This window comes from Oncorhynchus masou, chromosome 32 (genome assembly GCF_036934945.1).
Source record: "Oncorhynchus masou masou isolate Uvic2021 chromosome 32, UVic_Omas_1.1, whole genome shotgun sequence".
In the NCBI taxonomy this organism is placed as follows: Eukaryota; Metazoa; Chordata; class Actinopteri; order Salmoniformes; family Salmonidae; genus Oncorhynchus; species Oncorhynchus masou.
This window is the reverse complement of record NC_088243.1, coordinates 32,560,270-32,580,601: the sequence shown is the minus strand read 5'-3', so window position 1 is coordinate 32,580,601 and position 20,332 is coordinate 32,560,270.

Below are 20,332 nucleotides of genomic sequence, written 5' to 3'. Positions count from 1 at the left end.
TCTTGCCCAGCTTATTTGTAGGGATCCCGATTTTGCAGCTCTTGCAGGTCAGCTTGCAGACAGACATGCATGCACAAATGTTGACCTGGCGTACTGTATTCAGACATGTAAACAAACGTGGGCAACACATACTGAAACTGTACATAAAATCTGAAAATATATATGAACATTTGAACGAGTCACGTCTTCTCGTAAGATTTACATGTTTCACAGCTCTTAATGTGAGAGGGTAAACAAACACTTGTGCAGCTTCCATGTCTCTCCACTCTCAGACGGTAGCAGCAGGGCATAAGGCAAGGCAATGATAAGTAAGGTTATCGTCTACAGTAGAAGGGAGGAATTTGAGTTTTAGCTAATTGATGTAATAATCACCTACTGTCAGTGGTGTAGTGGAGGGTATACACAGGTATGTCTTATGCCCACTTCTTTTTCAGTGGGCATTGCGTATACTCACTTCTTAATCCCCACGATTCGTATCAAAGTAGTGTAGTGGAGGTATTCAGACCCTTTGTTACGGCGTTCTTCGTTTGTCGAAAGAGATTCGGACCGAAATGCAGCGTGTTGGTTACTCATGTTTTTAATAGACAAATGACGATACATGAAATAACAAAAACAACAAACGGAACGTGAAAAACCTATACAGCCTGTCTGGTGAACACTAACACAGAGACAGGAACAATCACCCACGAAATACAAAGTGAAACCCAGGCTACCTAAATACGGTTCCCAATCAGAGACAACGAGAATCACCTGACTCTGATTGAGAACCGCCTCAGGCAGCCAAACCTATGCAACACACACCCCTAATCAGCCACAATCCCAATAACTAAAAAACCACACTAAGAATTACAACAAACAATAAACCCATGTCACACCCTGGCCTGACCAACTAATTAACTAAAACACAAAATACTAAGACCAAGGCGTGACACCCTTTGACTTTTTCCACATTTTGTTACGTTACAGCCTTATTCTAAAATGGATTAAATACATTTTTTCCTCATCAATCTACACACAATACCCCATAATGATCAAGCAAAAACACATTATTTACATAAGTATTCAGACCCTTTGCTATGCCACTCAAAATTGACCTCAGGTGCATCCTGTTTCCATTCATCATTATTGAGATGTTTCTACAACTTGATTATTGAGTCCATCTGGGGTAAATTCAGTTGATTGGACATGATTTGGAAAGACACACAGCTGTCTATTTAAGGTCCCACAGTTGACAGTGCATGTCAGAGCAAAAACCAAGCCATGAGGTCGAAGGAATTGTCCATAGAGATTCGAGACAGAATTGCGTCGAGACAAAGATCTGGGGAAGGATACCAAAATATTTCTGTAGCATTGAAGGTCCCCAAGAACACAGTGGCATCCATTGTTGTTAAATGGATGACGTTTGGAACCACCAAGACTCTTCCTAGAGCTGGCCACCCAGTCAAACTGAGCAATTGGGGGAAGGAGGGCCTTGGTCAGGGAGGTGACCAAGAACCCGATGGTCACTCTGAGAGCTCCAGAGTTCCTCTGGGGGAGATGGGAGAACCTTCCAGAATGACAACCATCTCTGCAGCACTCCACCAATCAGGTGGAAGCCACTCCTCAGTAAAAGGCACATGACAGCCCACTTGGAGTTTGCCAAAAGGCACCTAAAGACTCTCAGACCATGAGAAAGAAGATTCTCTGGTCTGATGAAACCAAGATTGAACTCTTTGCCCTAAATGCAAAGCATCACGTCTGGAAGGAACCTGGCACGATGCCTACGGTGAAGCATGGGGGTCGCAGCATCATGTACGTGGTCACGTCTTTCAGTGGCAGGGACAGGGAAACTAGTCAGGATTGAGGGAAAGATGAACATTGAGATATTTTAAGATAACAAAGTGCCACAGATGCGGCCGCTACTTAGGACACAGGCTCTCCTTCTCCATGGCTGATGTAAGACATTTACGAGTGTTAACCCATGCAAGGCTGCCAGCCCAGACAGCATCCCTAGCCGCACCCTTAAAGCATGCGCAGACCAGCTGGCTGGAGTGTTTACAGACATTTTCAATCCCAGTCTGCTGTCCCTACTTGCTTCAAGATAGCCACCATTGTTCCTGTACCCAAGAAAGCAAAGGTAACAACTAAATTACTATCGCTCCGTAGCACTCACAAAGTCATCATGAAGTGCTTTGACTGGCTAGTTAAAGATCATATCACCTCTACCTTACCTGACACCGTAGACCCACTTCGAATTTGCTTACCGCCCCAATAGATCCACAGACAACGCAATCGCCATTGCACTGCACAGTTCCCTATCCTATCTGGACAAGAGGAATACCTATTTAAGAATGCTGTTCATTGACTATAGCGCAGCGTTCAACACCATAGTACCCTCCAAGCTCATCATTAAGCTCGGGTCCCTGGGTCTGAAGCCTGCCCTGTGCAACTGGGTCCTAGACTTTCTGATGGTCTGCCCCCAGGTGGTGAAGGTAGGAAACAACACCTCCACTTTGCTGATCCTCAACAGAGGGGCCCCACAAGGGTGCGTGCTCAGCTTCCTCCTGTACTCACTGTTCACCCATGACAGAGTGGCCATGCACGTCTCCAACTCAATCATCAAGTTTGGAAATCTTCAAGTTCTTCTGCGTACACATCACAGACGATCTGCAATGGTCCACCCACACTGACAGTGTGATGAAGAAGGCACTGACAGCGCCTTTTCAACCCCAGGAGGCTGAAGAAAGGGGAGGTGATGTAAATAATACTCTGAACCCTCAAGACATTATTTCCTAGAGGTCTTAATGTTGAAATGCCTATGTATGTTATGTTGTAAATTTGACCATGAATTATGCCGCTATTTCAGATTACTCTGATGTTTTTCTTGCGCTGTACCCAATGATTTATGAAAACTTGTTTGGTAGGTCGATGTCCTCATTGTGGTTTTACAGACGTGTTTAATATGTTTTATGTACACACTTTATTTTAATATTTATGAAATGCATATTGTTATATTTGGTAGCACTTATTTATTTTCCTTCGACTCCAACCCCATTCGATGCGTGGAAAGGAAGTGGGGGGGGGGGGGCTAGGTCTGCATAAGGGTGCTAATTAAAAAAAAACTCACAAAAGCTCTGATGTAGGCCGTGAGGTTAATACGTAAAGCTCTGATGAAGGCCGTGAGGTCGATATGTAAAGCTCTGACGAAGGCCGTGAGGTCAATACGTAAAGCTCTGAAGAAGGCCGTGAGGTCGATAGGTAAAGCTCTGAAGAAGGCCGTGAGGTTGATAGGTAAAGCTCTGACGAAGGCCGTGAGGTCGGTAAGTAAAGCTCTGAAGAAGGCCGTGAGGTCGATACGTAAAGCTCTGACGAAGGCCGTGAGGTCGATACGTAAAGCTCTGAAGAAGGCCGTGAGGTCGATAGGTAAAGCTCTGAAGAAGGCCGTGAGGTCGATAGGTAAAGCTCTGAAGAAGGCCGTGAGGTCGATAGGTAAAGCTCTGACGAAGGCCGTGAGGTCGGTAAGTAAAGCTCTGACGAAGACCGTGAGGTCGACACAGAAAGCTCTGACGAAGGCCGTGAGGTCGGTAAGTAAAGCTCTGACGAGGGCCGTGAGGTCGATATGTAAAGCTCTGACGAAGGCCGTGAGGTCGGTAAGTAAAGCTCTGACGAGGGCCGTGAGGTCGATATGTAAAGCTCTGACGAAGGCCGTGAGGTCGGTAAGTAAAGCTCTGAAGAAGGCCGTGAGGTCGATAAGTAAAGCTCTGACGAAGGCTGTGAGGTCGATACGTAAAGCTCTGACGAAGGCCGTGAGGTCGACACAGAAAGCTCTGACGAAGGCCGTGAGGTCTTAAGTAAAGCTCTGAAGGGCCGTGAGGTCGATATGTAAAGCTCTGAAGAAGGCCGTGAGGTCGATATGTAAAGCTCTGACGAAGGCCGTGAGGTCGATACGTAAAGCTCTGACGAGGGCCATGAGGTCGATAAGTAAAGCTCTGACGAAGGCCGTGAGGTCGGTAAGTAAAGCTCTGACGAGGGCCGTGAGGTCGATATGTAAAGCTCTGACGAAGGCCGTGAGGTCGGTAAGTAAAGCTCTGACGAAGGCCGTGAGGTCGATATGTAAAGCTCTGAAGAAGGCCGTGAGGTCGGTAAGTAAAGCTCTGAAGAAGGCCGTGAGGTCGGTAAGTAAAGCTCTGACGAAGGCCGTGAGGTCGGTAAGTAAAGCTCTGACGAGGGTCGTGAGGTCGGTAAGTAAAGCTCTGACGAGGGCCGTGAGGTCGGTAAGTAAAGCTCTGACGAGGGCCGCGAGGTCGGAGTAAAGCTCTGACGAAGGCCGTGAGGTCGACACGTAAAGTTCTTACGAAGGCCGTGAGGTCGATACGTAAAGCTCTGACGAAGGCCGTGAGGTCGATACGTAAAGCTCTGACGAAGGCCGTGAGGTCGACACGTAAAGCTCTGACGAAGGCCGTGAGGTCGATACGTAAAGCTCTGACGAAGGCCGTGAGGTCGATACGTAAAGTTTATTAAAGAGCAGTGATAATATCTAGAGCAGTGTGCGGGTTCCTTATTTTTTCTCAGTCAATGCCATTCCATCATTGCTCGTCCTAATATTTATGATTCATAATAAAAAAAATACTTTTAGATTTGTGTATATTGTTGTGAATTGCTAGATACTACTCTACTGTTAGAACTAGAAACACGGGCATTTCGCTAAACCCTTAATAATATCTTCTAAATTTGTGTATGTGACCAATACAATTTGATTGATTTGATTTGACCAACCTCCTATGTTCAGAGTGTACGTTACTGTTCCTCATATAATTTTTCACACAGGGCGCATTTCCTTCGCCAGGCTGGCCATTTCGATAAAATGTGAATATACCTACTACTCCAGGCACCACTACACCACTGCTTACTGTATGCATGTCTGGTGTTGATACGAGTGCTACTGTGTGTGATGAATTGAGTGCTAACAAGCAGCTAATGTGGGGGGGGGGCTAGGTCTGCATAAGGGTGCTAATTAAAAAACTCACAAAAGCTCTGATGTAGGCCGTGAGGTTAATACGTAAAGCTCTGATGAAGGCCGTGAGGTCGATATGTAAAGCTCTGACAAAGGCCGTGAGGTCAATACGTAAAGCTCTGAAGAAGGCCGTGAGGTCGATAGGTAAAGCTCTGAAGAAGGCCGTGAGGTTGATAGGTAAAGCTCTGACGAAGGCCGTGAGGTCGGTAAGTAAAGCTCTGAAGAAGGCCGTGAGGTCGATACGTAAAGCTCTGACGAAGGCCGTGAGGTCGATACGTAAAGCTCTGAAGAAGGCCGTGAGGTCGATAGGTAAAGCTCTGAAGAAGGCCGTGAGGTCGATAGGTAAAGCTCTCACGAAGGCCGTGAGGTCGATACGTAAAGCTCTGAAGAAGGCCGTGAGGTCGATACGTAAAGCTCTGACGAAGGCCGTGAGGTCGGTAAGTAAAGCTCTGACGAAGGCCGTGAGGTCGACACGGAAAGCTCTGACGAAGGCCGTGAGGTCGGTAAGTAAAGCTCTGACGAGGGCCGTGAGGTCGATATGTAAAGCTCTGACGAAGGCCGTGAGGTCGATATGTAAAGCTCTGACGAAGGCCGTGAGGTCGATACGTAAAGCTCTGACGAGGGCCATGAGGTCGGTAAGTAAAGCTCAGACGAAGGCCGTGAGGTCGGTAAGTAAAGCTCTGACGAGGGCCGTGAGGTCGATAGGTAAAGCTCTGACGAAGGCCGTGAGGTCGGTAAGTAAAGCTCTGACGAAGGCCGTGAGGTCGATATGTAAAGCTCTGAAGAAGGCCGTGAGGTCGGTAAGTAAAGCTCTGAAGAAGGCCGTGAGGTCGGTAAGTAAAGCTCTGACGAAGGCCGTGAGGTCGGTAAGTAAAGCTCTGACGAGGGTCGTGAGGTCGGTAAGTAAAGCTCTGACGAGGGCCGTGAGGTCGGTAAGTAAAGCTCTGACGATGGCCGTGAGGTCGATATGTAAAGCTCTGACGAAGGCCGTGAGGTCGATACGTAAAGCTCTGACGAAGGCCGTGAGGTCGATATGTAAAGCTCTGACGAAGGTCGTGAGGTCGGTGAGTAAAGCTCTGACGAAGACCGTGAGGTCGATATGTAAAGCTCTGAAGAAGGCCGTGAGGTCGGTAAGTAAAGCTCTGAAGAAGGCCGTGAGGTCGGTAAGTAAAGCTCTGACAAAGGCCGTGAGGTCGGAGGTCGGGAGGTCGTAGTAAGTAAAGCTCTGACGAGGCCGTGAGGTCGGTAAGTAAAGCTCTGACGAGGGCCGTGAGGTCGGTAAGTAAAGCTCTGACGAGGGCCGCGAGGTCGCTACGTAAAGCTCTGACGAAGGCCGTGAGGTCGACACGTAAAGTTCTTACGAAGGCCGTGAGGTAATACGTAAAGCTCTGACGAAGGCCGTGAGGTCGATACGTAAAGCTCTGACAAGGCCGTGATTCGATACGTAAAGCTCTGACGCAGGCCGTGAGGTCGATACGTAAAGCTCTGACAAGTCCGTGGGTCCACTACGTAAAGTTTATTAAAGAGCAGTGATAATATCTAGAGCAGTGTGCGGTTCCTTAGCGCCATGTCAATGCCATTCCATCATTGACCCCTAATATTTATGATTCATAATAAAAAAAATACTTTTAGATTTGTGTATATTGTTGTGAATTGCTAGATACTACTCTACTGTTAGAACTAGAAACACGGGCATTTCGCTAAACCCGTAATAATATCTTCTAAATATGTGTATGTGACCAATACAATTTGATTGATTTGATTTGACCAACCTCCTATGTTCAGAGTGTACGTCACTGTTCCTCATATAATTTTTCACACAGGGCGCATTTCCTTCGCCAGGCTGGCCATTTCGATAAAATGTGAATATACCTACTACTCCAGGCACCACTACACCACTGCTTACTGTATGCATGTCTGGTGTTGATACGAGTGCTACTGTGTGTGATGAATTGAGTGCTAACAAGCAGCTAATGTGTTTTTATGCAAAAAGTCAGTTATCCACACTCTGATATTTGGTAGTCTCCTAACAAGTTTTACCCCACTGTAAAGCATAAGTAATAGATGAATCCGTTGATTTAGGTTATGGGCAGGCACTCCTAAAATAGACATGAGGGAGGGAGGACAGTACGGCATTCAGCCTTTCCCCTAACTGACCTCCTGATGTGGCTCCTGATAAAAAGATGATAATCAAGCATTTTACATAAGCAGGAGATTGCGCTGGATTATGATGGGCAACGTACACGACACGCGTGCACGTGTAAACACCGACATGGACGTCGCACACACCCACACAGTACAGCCATGAAAGCAACAATTCACAACCAATAACACTCCTGATTCTAGTAATGACTACACCACTACACCACTGCCTACTGTATACATGCCTAGTGTTGATAGTAATTACTAAAACCAGGGTCTCTTCAACCTCAGGAGGGTGAAGAAAATTGGCTTGGCCCCTAAGACCCTCACAAACTTACTGATGCACAATTGAGAGCATCCTGTCGGGCTGTATCACCGCCTGGTACAGCAACTGCACCACGCTCAACCCCACCACCACATCAACCACCTGACCCATTGCCTTCTCACCCCACTATCATCCAGAAGGCAAGGTAAGTACAGGTGCATCAAAGCTGGGACAGAGAGAAAGAAAAACAGCTTCTATCTCAAGGCCATCAGACTGTTAAATAGCCATCAATAGCCAGTTACAACCCGGTCTTTCAACCCTGCACCTTAGTGGCTGCTGCCCTATATACATAGACATGGAATCACTGGTAACTTTAATAATGGAACACTAGTCACTTTAATTATGTTTACATATTGTTTTAGTCATCTCATATACTGTATTCCATTCTACTATATTTTTGTCAATGCCACTCCAACATTGCTGGTCCTAATATTTATATATTTCTTAATTCCATTTTTTACTTTTAGATTTGTGTGTATTGTTGTGTATTGTTAGATATTACTGCACTGTTGGAGCTAGAAACAGAAGCCTTTCGCTACACCTGCAATAACATCTGCTAAATATGCGTATGTTACCAATAACATTTGATTTGATATAATCACCACATGGTTCTGACACCTTACTGGGAGATCATGGTTTGTGAACGAACGCACACATCAATATATAGCAGTGTAGCAGTGTATTGAGAGCGAGATGAAAAGGAAGAGTGCGAGACAGACTTTGTTGTTTTCTCTGGTAGGGACGAGGAAGTGGTGTGAGCCAGGGGTGTGGGAACGCCAAGCCCAGCAGTCGGGGCTCAGCAGGATGGCCCAAGGCCTCCTTGGCAGGACACAGGCAAAGGGGATTATGGGAAATTACACGGGATTAGAACAGGGCATCTAATGCCCTCATCCTGCGGGACATTTTCATCAAGGAGCAGGCCATCTGACGGACAGAGAGAAAAAAACAGCAGACCCTCTTTTCCAGCTCCCTGGATTAGACCTTGCAAAACCGTATTTTTTCTCCTTTGTGTTGCTCATGAAAGCTGGCGCCTCTCAAAGCAATTGACCGTTCACACAGAGAGAATAAAATAAGATGGTGAAAAGCTTGATAATTGTAGTGGTGTTGGGGGTCGTGGGGAGGGAAATCCTGCTGTTTAAATTGTGATTAGATTGAATGCCCACTGTCCCCACTTTCCTGAGGGATTGGAGAGCAGAGAGCGCACAGAGCTGTGGAGAGCAGAGGCCTTGGTGGAATAGGGCCGGGTACTAAGTAGCATGAGCCCAATCACTGGACCCAGAGAGGAGCACTTCCCTGCTGAGAGATCTGTGCCCCTTTTTATTTAAAATATTTGACCATGTTTAGTCCATAGCTCCATGAGGAGGATTCACTTCAGTGAAGAGGATAGTGAAAGGCTGAACTGTCTACTGTATGTGTATGGAGGCACGACTCTGCCAGCAAAGGGCTTGTACCACAACTAAAGTCCTTATTAGTGATCCTGGAGGTGGTTATATACGTGGAATACCTTCAAGATGACCATAATCAGTATGGAGCCGGTGTGCAGGACTGGTTCTTGTCACTTTTGTATTTATTATGGATCCCCAAAGCAGCAGCTACTCATCCTGGGGTGCAGTAAAACTAAGGCAGTTTATACAATTTGAAAACATTACAATACATTCACAGATTTTACCCTCAGGCCCCTATTCCACCACTAACACATATCTACAGTACTAAATCCATGTGTATGTATAGTGCGTATGCTATCGTGTGTGTGTGTGTGTGTGTGTGTGTGTGTGTGTGTGTGTGTGTGTGTGTGTGTGTGTGTGTGTGTGTGTGTGTGTGTGTGTGTGTGTGTGTGTGTGTGTGTGTGTGTGTGTGTGTGTGTGTGTGTGTGTGTGTGTGTGTGTGCATATGTCTGTGTTGCTTCACAGTCCCCGCTGTCCCATAAGGTGTTTTTTAATCTGTTTTGTTAATCAAATTTTACTGCTTGCGACAGTTACTTGATGTGGAATAGAGCTTAATGTAGTCATGGCTCTATGTAGTACTGTGTGCCTCCCATAGTCTGTTCTGGACTTGGGAACTGTGAAGAGACCTCTTGTGACATGTCTTGTGCGGTATGCATGGGTGTCCGAGCTGTGTGCCAGACATGCATTCAACATGTTAATACCTCTCAATTATAAAAGTAAAGTTTCAGCCAGGAGAGATTGACATGCATATTATTAATATCAGCTCTCTGTGTACATCCAAGGGCCAGCCGTGCTGCCCTGTTCTGAGCCAATTGCAATTTCCCTAATTCCTTTTTTGTGGCACCTGACCACATGACTGAACAGTAGTCAAGGTGCGACAAAACTAGGGCCTGTAGGATCTGCCTTGTTGATAGTGTTGTTAAGAAGGCAGAGCATCGCTTTATTAGACACAGACATCTCCCCATCTTAGCTACTACTGCATCAATATGTTTTGACCATGACAGTTTACAATCTAGTGTTACTCCAAGCAGTTTAGTCATCTCAACTTGCTCAATTACCACATTATTTATTACAAGATTTAGTTGAGGTTTAGGGTTTAGTGAGTGTTTTGTTCCAAATACAATGCTTTAAGTTTTAGAAATATTTAGGACTAACTTATTCCTTGCCACCCACTCTGAAACTAACTACAGCTCCTTGTTGCGTGTTGCAGTCATTTCAGTCGCTGTTGTATAGTGTTGAGTCATCTGCATACATAGACACATTGGCCTTACCCAAAGCCAGTGGCATGTCGTTAGTAAAGATTGAAAAAAGCATGGGGCCTAAACAGCTACCCTGGGAAATTCCTGATTCTACCTGATTTATGTTTGAGAGGCTTCCATTAAGGAACACCCTTTGTGTTCTGTTAGACAAGTAACTCTTTATCCACATTATAGCAGGCCATAAAGCCATAACACATACGTTTTCCAGCAGTAGACTATGATCAATAATGTCAAAAGATGCAACGAAATTTTAACAAGAAAGCCCCCACAATAATTGTATCATCAGTTTCTCTCAGCCAATCATCAGTCATTTGTGTAAGTGCTGTGCTTGTTGAGTGTCCATTACTATAAGCATGCTGAAATTTGTTCACTGGAAAATAACATTGTATCTGGTCAAACACCATGTCATCACTAAGTTTGCTTATCTTGCCAATGAAAAAGTAATTAAAGTAGTTTGCAATATCAGTGGGCTTTGTGATGAATGAGCCATCTGATTCAAAAAATGAAGGAGCCGAGTTGGCTTTTTTCCCCAAAAATGTCAATTAAGGTGCCCCAAAGATTTTTTACTATCATTCATCATATAATTTATCTTTGTTGCATAGTGTAGAATATTTTTATTTTTATTTAGTTTAGTCACATGATTTCTTAATTTGCAGTACGTTTGCCAATCAGTTGGGATGCCAGACTTAATTGCCATACCTTTTGCCTCTTCCCTCTCAACCATACAATTTCTCAATTCCTCAACAATCCAAGGGGATTTAACAGTTTTCACAGTCATTTTTTAAAGGGTGTTTGCTTATTAGTAACTGGAATAAGTAGTTTCATAAATGCATCAAGTGCAGCGTCTGGTTGCTCCTCATTACACATCACAGACCAGCAAATATTCTTTACATCATCAACATATGAATCACTATAAAACTTCTTGTATAACCTCTTATACACTAATACCCCATCGCCCCATTTGAACTTACTGGTACGTGTGGAGAAGACTCCATAAAAGGGGCAGAGTGCAGTTCTGCAGCTTTTAAACATACAGAGCATTCAGAAAGTATTCAGACTCCTTGACTTCTTCCACATTTTGTTACATTACAGCCTTATTCTAATATTGATTAAATAGTCCCCCCCCCAATCAATCTACACACAATACCCCATAATGACAAAGCAAAAACAGGTTGTTAGAAATTTTTGCAAATGTACAACCCCCCCCCTGGAAGGATCACATCACATTTATTCAAGTATTCAGACCCTTTACTCTGTACTTTGTTGAAGCACCTTTTGCAGCGATTACAGCCTCAAGTCTTCTTGGGTATGACACTATAAGCTTGGCACATTGGTATTTGGGGAGTTTCTCCCATTATTCTCTGCAGATCCTCTCAAGCTTTGTCGGGTTGGATGGGGAACGTCGCTGTACAATTATTTTCAAATTTCTTCAGAGATGTTCGATCGAGTTCAAGTCCGGTTTCTGGCTCTCAAGGACATTCAGAGACTTGTCCCGAAGCCCCTCCTGCGTTCTCTTGGCTGTGTGAATAAGGAGATTGTCCTGTTGGAAGGTGAATCTTCACCCCAGTCTGAGATCATGAGCGCTCTGGAGTTGTACTTTGCTCCGTTCATCTTTCTCTCGATCCTGACTAGTCTCCAGTGCCTGCCGCTGAAAAACATTGCCACAGCATGATGCTGCCACAACCATGCTTCACCGTAGGAATGGTTTCTCCTCAAGATGTGACACTTGGCATTCAGGCCAAAGAGTTCAATCTTGGTTTCATCAGACCAGAGAATCTTGTTTCTCTTGGTCTGAGAATCCTTTATGTGACCTGTGGCAAACTTCAAGCGGGCTGTCATGTGCCTTTTACTGAGGCTTTTGTCTGGCCACTCTACCATAAAGGCCTGATTGGTAGTGCTGCAGAAATTGTTGTCCTTCTGGAAGGTTATCCCATCTCCACAGATGAACTCTGAAGCTCTGTCAGAGTGACAATCGGGTCTTGTTGACCTCCCTGACCAAGGCCCTTCTTCCCCGATTTCTCTAGATAGAGTCTTGATGGTTCCAATCTTCTTCCATTTAAGAATGATGGAGGCCACTGTTCTTGGAGACCTTCAATGCTGCAGAAATGTTTCGGTATCCTTCCCCAGATCTGTGCATCGACACAATCCTTTCTCGGAGCTCTACGGACAATTCCTTTGACATCAGGGCTTGGTTTTTGCTTTGACATGCACTGTCAACTGTTGGTTACCCTATATAGACAGGTGTGTGTCTTTCCAAATCATGTCGAATCAATTTAATTTACCACAGGTGGACTCCAATCAAGTTGTAGAAACATCTCAAGGATCATGAATGGAAACAGGATACACCTGAGCTCAATTTTGAGTCTCATAACAAAGCATCTGAATACTTATGTAAATAAGATACAGTATTTTTGTTTTTTATTTGTAATAAATTTGATAACATTTCTAAACATTTTTTTGCTTTGTCGTTATGGGGTATTGTGTGTAGATTGATGAGGAAAAAATAAAATCCATTTTAGAATAAGGCTATAACATAACAAAATGTGGAAAAAGGAAAGGGGTCTTAATAGTTCCAAATGCACTGTAGGTTATAAAAACAGATGGCTTTATTTAAAAATATATATATATTTAACTAGGCAAGTCAGTTATGAACAAATTCTTATTTACAATGACGGCCTACCAAAAGGCAAAAGGCCTCCTGCGGGGACGTGGGCTGAGATTAAAAATAAAAATAAATTAAATAAAAACGTAATAAAAATGTAATTCGATAAATTAAACTGCCACTCCGATCATCCTAATGATTGTTTGTGTTTTGAACACACGGAGAGAGCCCTCCTTGGCTTATGTATTCCTGAGGCTGGCAAGAGGTGAAAAAAAGGAATACTGTGTCTTTATAAGCCCAAATAAAAAGTTGATGATATTTTTTATATTACAGTTGCATTGTATTGCCTACACTGGCAAGCATCATTTCCCCCATGACGTGTAAAGTCCTATTCTCGACAACCTGTGTGGGGCTATTGAATGAATCCATGAAGGAGCCATTCTCTAACCTTGTAATGGTTTACATGGCCATTAAATCAGAGTTACAGTCCAGTATATAGACATTTATTGTGGGCCGCTAACTAATAAGCTATTAAACCTTGAGAGAGAAAAAGAGCCAGTCTTTGAATTCCAGAGTTAGGTGGAGAACAATTCTTAAATGTAACTTATGCAGCATGACATGATTAATGAACATACATACTAAAGCCCACACAGTCCAAATTCGATAGGCCTCATAAGTTTAACGAGTTCAAATGCTTACACTTTTATGTGGACATGTGCTTATAACTAGATGCTTTTGTGTGACATCATAAAGCAACCATGCAAAAGTCCTTTTGGAAAGTTTAAAATGAGGAAATATGTGTAATCTTATTCAATGGCAAAGGGGAATTTCTCCACCACAAGATATACTTCTGCTTTTGCTATTGGTTAGCTAGCTTCCTCCCTCCTCTCTTGCTCTCTCTCCTCACTTTTTTAGGTTTCAAATGGTCTGATTTGTAGTGCAGAGGGAACCCCTGTAAGGAGCTACTACTTTCCCTGGTCACATGCTGGCCTCTCCCTGGTGTTTTTTTCTCTCTCTCTCTCTCTCTCTCTCTCTCTCTCTCTCTCTCTCTCTCTCTCTCTCTCTCTCTCTCTCTCTCTCTCTCTCTCTCTCTCTCTCTCCCCCCCCTCTCTCTCTCTCTCTCTGCAGACTTAGTAATCTATTTACAGAATGTAAATATTATGCTGAAAGACAGTGGAGTATTTTTTATGGTGAGAGAATATTGTTCACAAACAGAGCACATGCCTTGGTATCCTACTTCAAGAGAAAGCTCAGGACAGGATTTGCCCCTGAGAGGAGGTTGTCATACCTTCTGTATAGTTCATGTGACATACCAGTAACTTGTGTCATATATGTTTCCTGGAGTAGGGGTTTCCCCCTCAGGTACTGTAGGTATTTCCCAATGGTGGAAAAAGTACCCAACTGTCATACTTGAGTAGAAGTAAAAAATAACCTAATGGAAAATGACTCAAGTAAAAGTAAAAGTCACCCAGTAAAATTCTACTTGAGTAAAAGCATAAAAGTATTTGGTTTAAAATATACTTAAGTATCAAAAGTAAAAGTATAAATCATTTAAAATTCTTTATTTTAAGCAAACCAGATGGCAACATTTTCTTGTTTCTTAAATGTGCGGAAAGCCACGGCCTCACTCCAACTTTCAGACATAATTTACAAACGAAGCATGTGTGTTTAGTGAGTCCTCCAGATCAGAGGCAGTAGGGATGACCAGGGATGTTCAGTTGAAAAGTGGGTGAATTTGACTATTTTCCTAAATGTAATGAGTACTTTTGGGTGTCAAAGAAATTGTATGGAGTAAAAAGTAAAATATTTTCTTAAGGAATGTATTAAAAGTAGTCAAAAATATAAATAGTAAAGTAAAGTACAGATATCCCAAAAAACGACTTAAGTAGTATTTTTACTTCAGTACTTTACACCGCTGGTATTTCCCTAACCTCAGTTTGTCCTCCTCTGTGTGTCTGTTCGTATCTGCTTTGTCAGTTCATTATCACAGCATTTATAGAGAATCTTTCACACTATCTCTACATGTTTTGTCTGTAATTCACCAATTGCCCCGCAGAGAGGATGTCAAGGGCTGGATGAGAAGTAAATGGGGCATAATATAAACAGTGAAATACTAGAGCTACTTCACTGAGTGTGTGAAGCCCAGAATGACAGTCTCTGATACTATCTGGGTATAAACAACAGCGGCAAACTATCGTATCCTCATCATAACTCTCATACAACCTTAATCAGTCACTCAACCTCTGACAATAAAGGTGTTTCACATAGAGTAGTCAACCTCAGCCCATAACAGCGTATCTGCTGCTTCTCATAAGTGCTGAGTGGATGAGTCACTGCAGTGTGTGTGGTAATATGGGCAAGAGAGACAGGAAGTGACATGTTCTACATAGCTAAAAACAGAAGAGGAGGAAGAAAATACCTAACACTTGAGTTGCCCATCTTGTGAAATTAACAGTATTTAGCATTTTGGTTGCTCCTCTTGTGAAATTCTTGGTATTTTGGCTTCCGTTTGCTTCCTTTTTTAAAACTGTGACGAGGGAGCCAAGGGAGACCTATAATCTTGTCTTATCTTATCCGAAAGTCTTTATGGCATTGTGTAGCACGGATGAAATAAAGTGAGCTTAAGGGGTAAAGCATTACACATTGTCCATCACAAAACAGGACAGGATACGAATACAATGGATATAGAATAAATAAGGTAGTGGACCTGTTAAATATTCACACAAACACACATATGCACACACAAACTGCCAAAACACACACTTAACCTGTGAAAAATCAACATAGTCACAGCTGTGATAGTGTGGCCACTGCACCCCCCTCCCCCTCCCTTTCTCCCCACGTGTTTGCATTCCCTACTGTATGACCTCACCACCCCTGGTCAAATCTCTGCAAGCTCATTGGTTGCCTGCGATGGAACCGCTGATCAGGTCCAAAGATCACAAACTCTTGCCAAGAGTTGACATCAGTGTGTGGAGCTTAGCCAATGGCTGAGAGATGCCTGGACCCCTCTAAAGCAACATGTAATTGGCACACACTCTCCCAGTGTCCCAAGCCATACACACCATGCACAATATGCACAGTGAACTTTCTAGTAACCACGCATTCAAGCCATGAATCCCTCTTCTCTCTTGAAATCACTGGCCACTTTAATAATGGAACACTAGTCACTTTAATAATGTTTACATATTTTGCATTACTCATATGTATATACTGTATTCTATCCTATTCTACTGTATCTTAGTCTATGCCGCTCTGACATTGCTCGCCCAAATATTTATATATTCTTAATTACATTCCATTTCTTAAGATTGTGTGTATTAATAGATATTATTTGTTAGCTATTACTGCACTGTTGGAGCTAGAAACACAAGCATTTCGCTACACCCGCAATAACATCTGCTAAACGCGTATATGTAACACCTATGCGTGTGTAGGTGCATGTACATTTGTGTTTGCCAGATTCAACAGCAGAAAACTTCTGTGTGACTCAGTAGCTTTATGAATGAACTCCATCCCGCTGAGGGAGTGTGTTCAGTGGGAGTCACCTTTGATGGACAGCTCCTCTGAAGTCTATCACATGCAGAGCAATTCCTGGAGCCGCATTTTATTTTGTCAATATGTGTCTGCTTGTTTAAATCTCTAGGGGTGATTTCCATTAGCTATTGAATAGTCTGAATTCCTACATGGCGATAATGAATTGTCTATGAGTGAAAACGGAATCTAGCCAATCAGAGGCCTGCCCGCAAGTTCCCAGGATGCACAGATTTAGCTGAGATTTTGTTTACCCCGTGCTGCTGACTACTATTTTTGTTCCCTCATACAGGAATAATCAAGGCCCACTGCACAACTTTTGTGTATTTTGTATTTTATTCTGAAATATTCTGATTTAACAGGCACCCATACTTCCTGCATCTATTTTTGAGAGTATTTTCAAACACTTATTTCAAATACTATTTTCAAATACCTGGATTAAATGTATACCGAACTAAAATATAAATGCAACATGCAACAATTTCAATGATTTTACTGAGTTACAGTTCATATAAGGAAATCAGTCAATTGAAATACATTAATTAGGCCCTAATGATTTCACATGACTGGGCCTGGTTGAGCCTGGGAGGGCATAGGCCCACCCACGTGGGGAGCCAGGCCCAGCCAATCAGAATTTGTTTTTCCCCACAAAAGGGCTTTATTACAGACAGAAATACTCCTCTGTTTTATCAGCTGTCTGGGTGGCTGGTCTCAGATAATCCTGCAAGTGAAGAAGTCAGATGAGGTCCTGGGCTGGTGTAGTTATCCGTGGTCTGCAGTTGTGAGGCCGGTTGGATGTACTGCCAAATTCTCTAAAAGGATGTTGGAGGTGGCTTATGGTAGAGAAATTAACATACAATTATCATGCAACAGCTCTGATGGACATTCCTAAAGTCAGCATGCCAATTGCACGCTCCCTCAAAATGTAGACATCTGTGGCATTGTGTTCTGTGACAAAACTGGACATTTAAGAGGGGCCTTTTATTGTACCCAACACAAGGTACACCTGTGTAATGATCATGCTGTTCATTCAGCTTATTGATATGCCACGCATTTCAGGTGTGTGGATTCTCTTGTCAAAGGAGAAATGCTCACTAACAGGGATTTAACCAAATTTGTGCACAAAATCTGACCCAATACCATGGTCACGACACAACATGTCCCTCCTCTCACCTCATATACACAGACTGTTAGAACATGGAGAGTAGTTGTGAAGTGACTATGATAATTTTTCTGGGGGCATCAATGGCATCTAGAGGATGAGCTTGACACTTTGTATTTTCTGTCAAGTAAAGTGATGAAATCTATCATGCCTGTAGTGTGTCCATTTTCTTTTTAGAAAAAAGTGTTTGAAAGCGGCATTCAAGATTTGGGGTAAGCCAGTGGACGCTCTGTCAGAAAGTAGAGCAGGTAGGGAAGTTTAAGCTGTCTGTAAACTTCTGTCTGTTTGGGGATTTCTACCGCTGGCTTTCTCTTACTGAGCATGCCCAGAGAACATGGCAATCCAGGGGAATCCAGCATCTACAACAGAAAGTCGCTCCACTAGCTTTTACGTGTTGCTTTCTGTTTCCCCCACTGTTAACACCTCTTTAAAGCTTGAGATTTTATCCTCAAGCAAAGCCATAAATAGAACAAGACCTTGCTTATTAGCCGATATGACAGACGCCTTGTCTCACATTTTATAAAAGAAGCTACTGTTAAAAGGTCAGGGCTGCACAGTATGTGGTAACTCCGTAATGTCTGGGTGACAAACAGGGGCTGAATAATAGGCTTGGGTTAGTCATTACTAGGGGTTGATAGTGCGTGTGTGTCTGGCTGGCTCTGATTTCACTGTACATTAAAGAGCATTAATCCCTTCAAACAGCGCTCTCATGTCATCCTTCCACTGCCCTCCTATTGACACTCTCAGTCCCAGCCTACTGCCCCCGACCAGACTGGTTTGACTGGTGATGTGTGGTTTGGGTGGCATTCACTCATTGTGGGCGGAGCATTCATGCCTGCTGGCTGTCTGGTCAATAGGCTTTGACTCAGCTGCCTGGTTGGCCAATAGGCTTTGATTCAGCTGTCTAGCTGTAGTGTTTACCCATGCAGTAGCAGAGTGGCTATGAAGCTGAATGGACCTCCTCTGACAGTCAGAAGCCTCTAGTCATGTAGTAATACCAATGGGATGACAGCTGTAAGGCTGTGAGGATAAGGGAGATTGGACTCATTAATGCAGTGTTACAGTTAATCGTAGGGGCAGGTTTCCTGGACCCTGATTAAGCCTATAGTCCTGGATAAAAAATTGGTCGCAAGAGTATCTTAGCCAGTAAAGGTGTTGTTGTATGACTGCCATTAAGCAAGACCTATATCACTTAATGAATGTGCTCAAGTGCATGTGAATATACTGGCCATTGTTATGATTAGATAGTATGCTTAGTTATATTTGTTGATTGAAAATGCACTTTTTTTTTGTTGTTGTGAATTTTACCCCTTTTTCTCCCCAATTTCGTGGTATCCAATTGTTTTAGTAGCTACTATCTTGTCTCATCGCTACAACTCTTGTACGGGCTCGGGAGAGACGAAGGTTGAAAGTCATGCGTCCTCCGATACACAACCCAACCAAGCCGCACTGCTTCTTAACACAGCGCGCATCCAACCTGGAAGCCAGCCGCACCAATGTGTCGGAGGATACAGCGTGCACTGCGCCCGGCCCGCCACAGGAGTCGCTGGTGCGCGATGAGTCAAGGATATCCCTACCGGCTGAGCCCTCCCTAACCCGGACGACGCTGGGCCAATTGCGCATCGCCGCACGGACCTCCCGGTCGCGGCCGGTTGCGACAGAGCCTGGGCTCAACCCAGAGTCTCTGGTGGCACAGCTGGCGCTGCAGTACAGCGCCCTAAACCTAAAATGCACACTTTTCAGTTTGGTTTTGAGTCTAGACTTTATGAAAACCTGTATCAGGACAACATTGTTGCCATAGCATGGGGATGTGTACAGTATATACTAAATGTACTATACCCAGAAAACACTGCTACTCCAGTAGATGTACTATACCCTAGAGAACACTGCTACTCCAGTAGATGTACTATACCTCAGAGAACACTGCTACTCCAGTAGATGTACTATACCTCAGAGAACACTGCTACTCCAGTAGATGTACTATACCTCAGAGAACACACCTACTCCAGTAGATGTACTATACACTAGAGAACACTGCTACTCCAGTAGATGTACTATACCCAGAGAACACTGCTACTCCAGTAGATGTACTATACCCTAGAGAACACTGCTACTCCAGTATATGTACTATACCCTAGAGAACACTGCTACTCCAGTATATGTACTATACCCTAGAGAACACTGCTCCTCCAGTAGATGTACTATAACTCAGAGAACACTGGTCCTCCAGTAGATGTACTATACCCTCAGAGAACACTGCTCCTCCAGTAGATGTACTATACCCGAAAGAACCCTGCTACTCCAGTAGATGTACTATACCTCAGAGAACACTGTTACTCCAGTAGATGTACTATACCCTAGAGAACACTGTTACTCCAGTAGATGTACTATACCCTAGAGAACACTACTACTCCAGTAGATTTATTTTACCCTAGAGAACACTGTTACTTCAGTAGATGTACTATACCCTAGAAGACACTGCTCCTCCAGTAGATGTACTATAACTCAGAGAACACTGGTCCTCCAGTGGATGTACTATACCCTCAGAGAACACTGCTCCTCCAGTAGATGTACTATACCCGATAGAACCCTGCTACTCCAGTAGATGTACTATACCCAGAGAACACTGCTTCTCCAGTAGATGTACTATACACTAGAGAGCACTGTTACTCCAGTAGATGTACTATACCCTAGAAAACACTGCTACTCCAGTAGATGTACTATATCCAGAGAACACTGTTACTCCAGTAGATGTACTATACCACAGAGAACACTGTTAATCCAGTAGATGTACTATACCTCAGAGAACACTGCTCCTCCAGTAGATGTACTATACCCTAGAGAACACTGCTACTCCAGTAGATGTACTA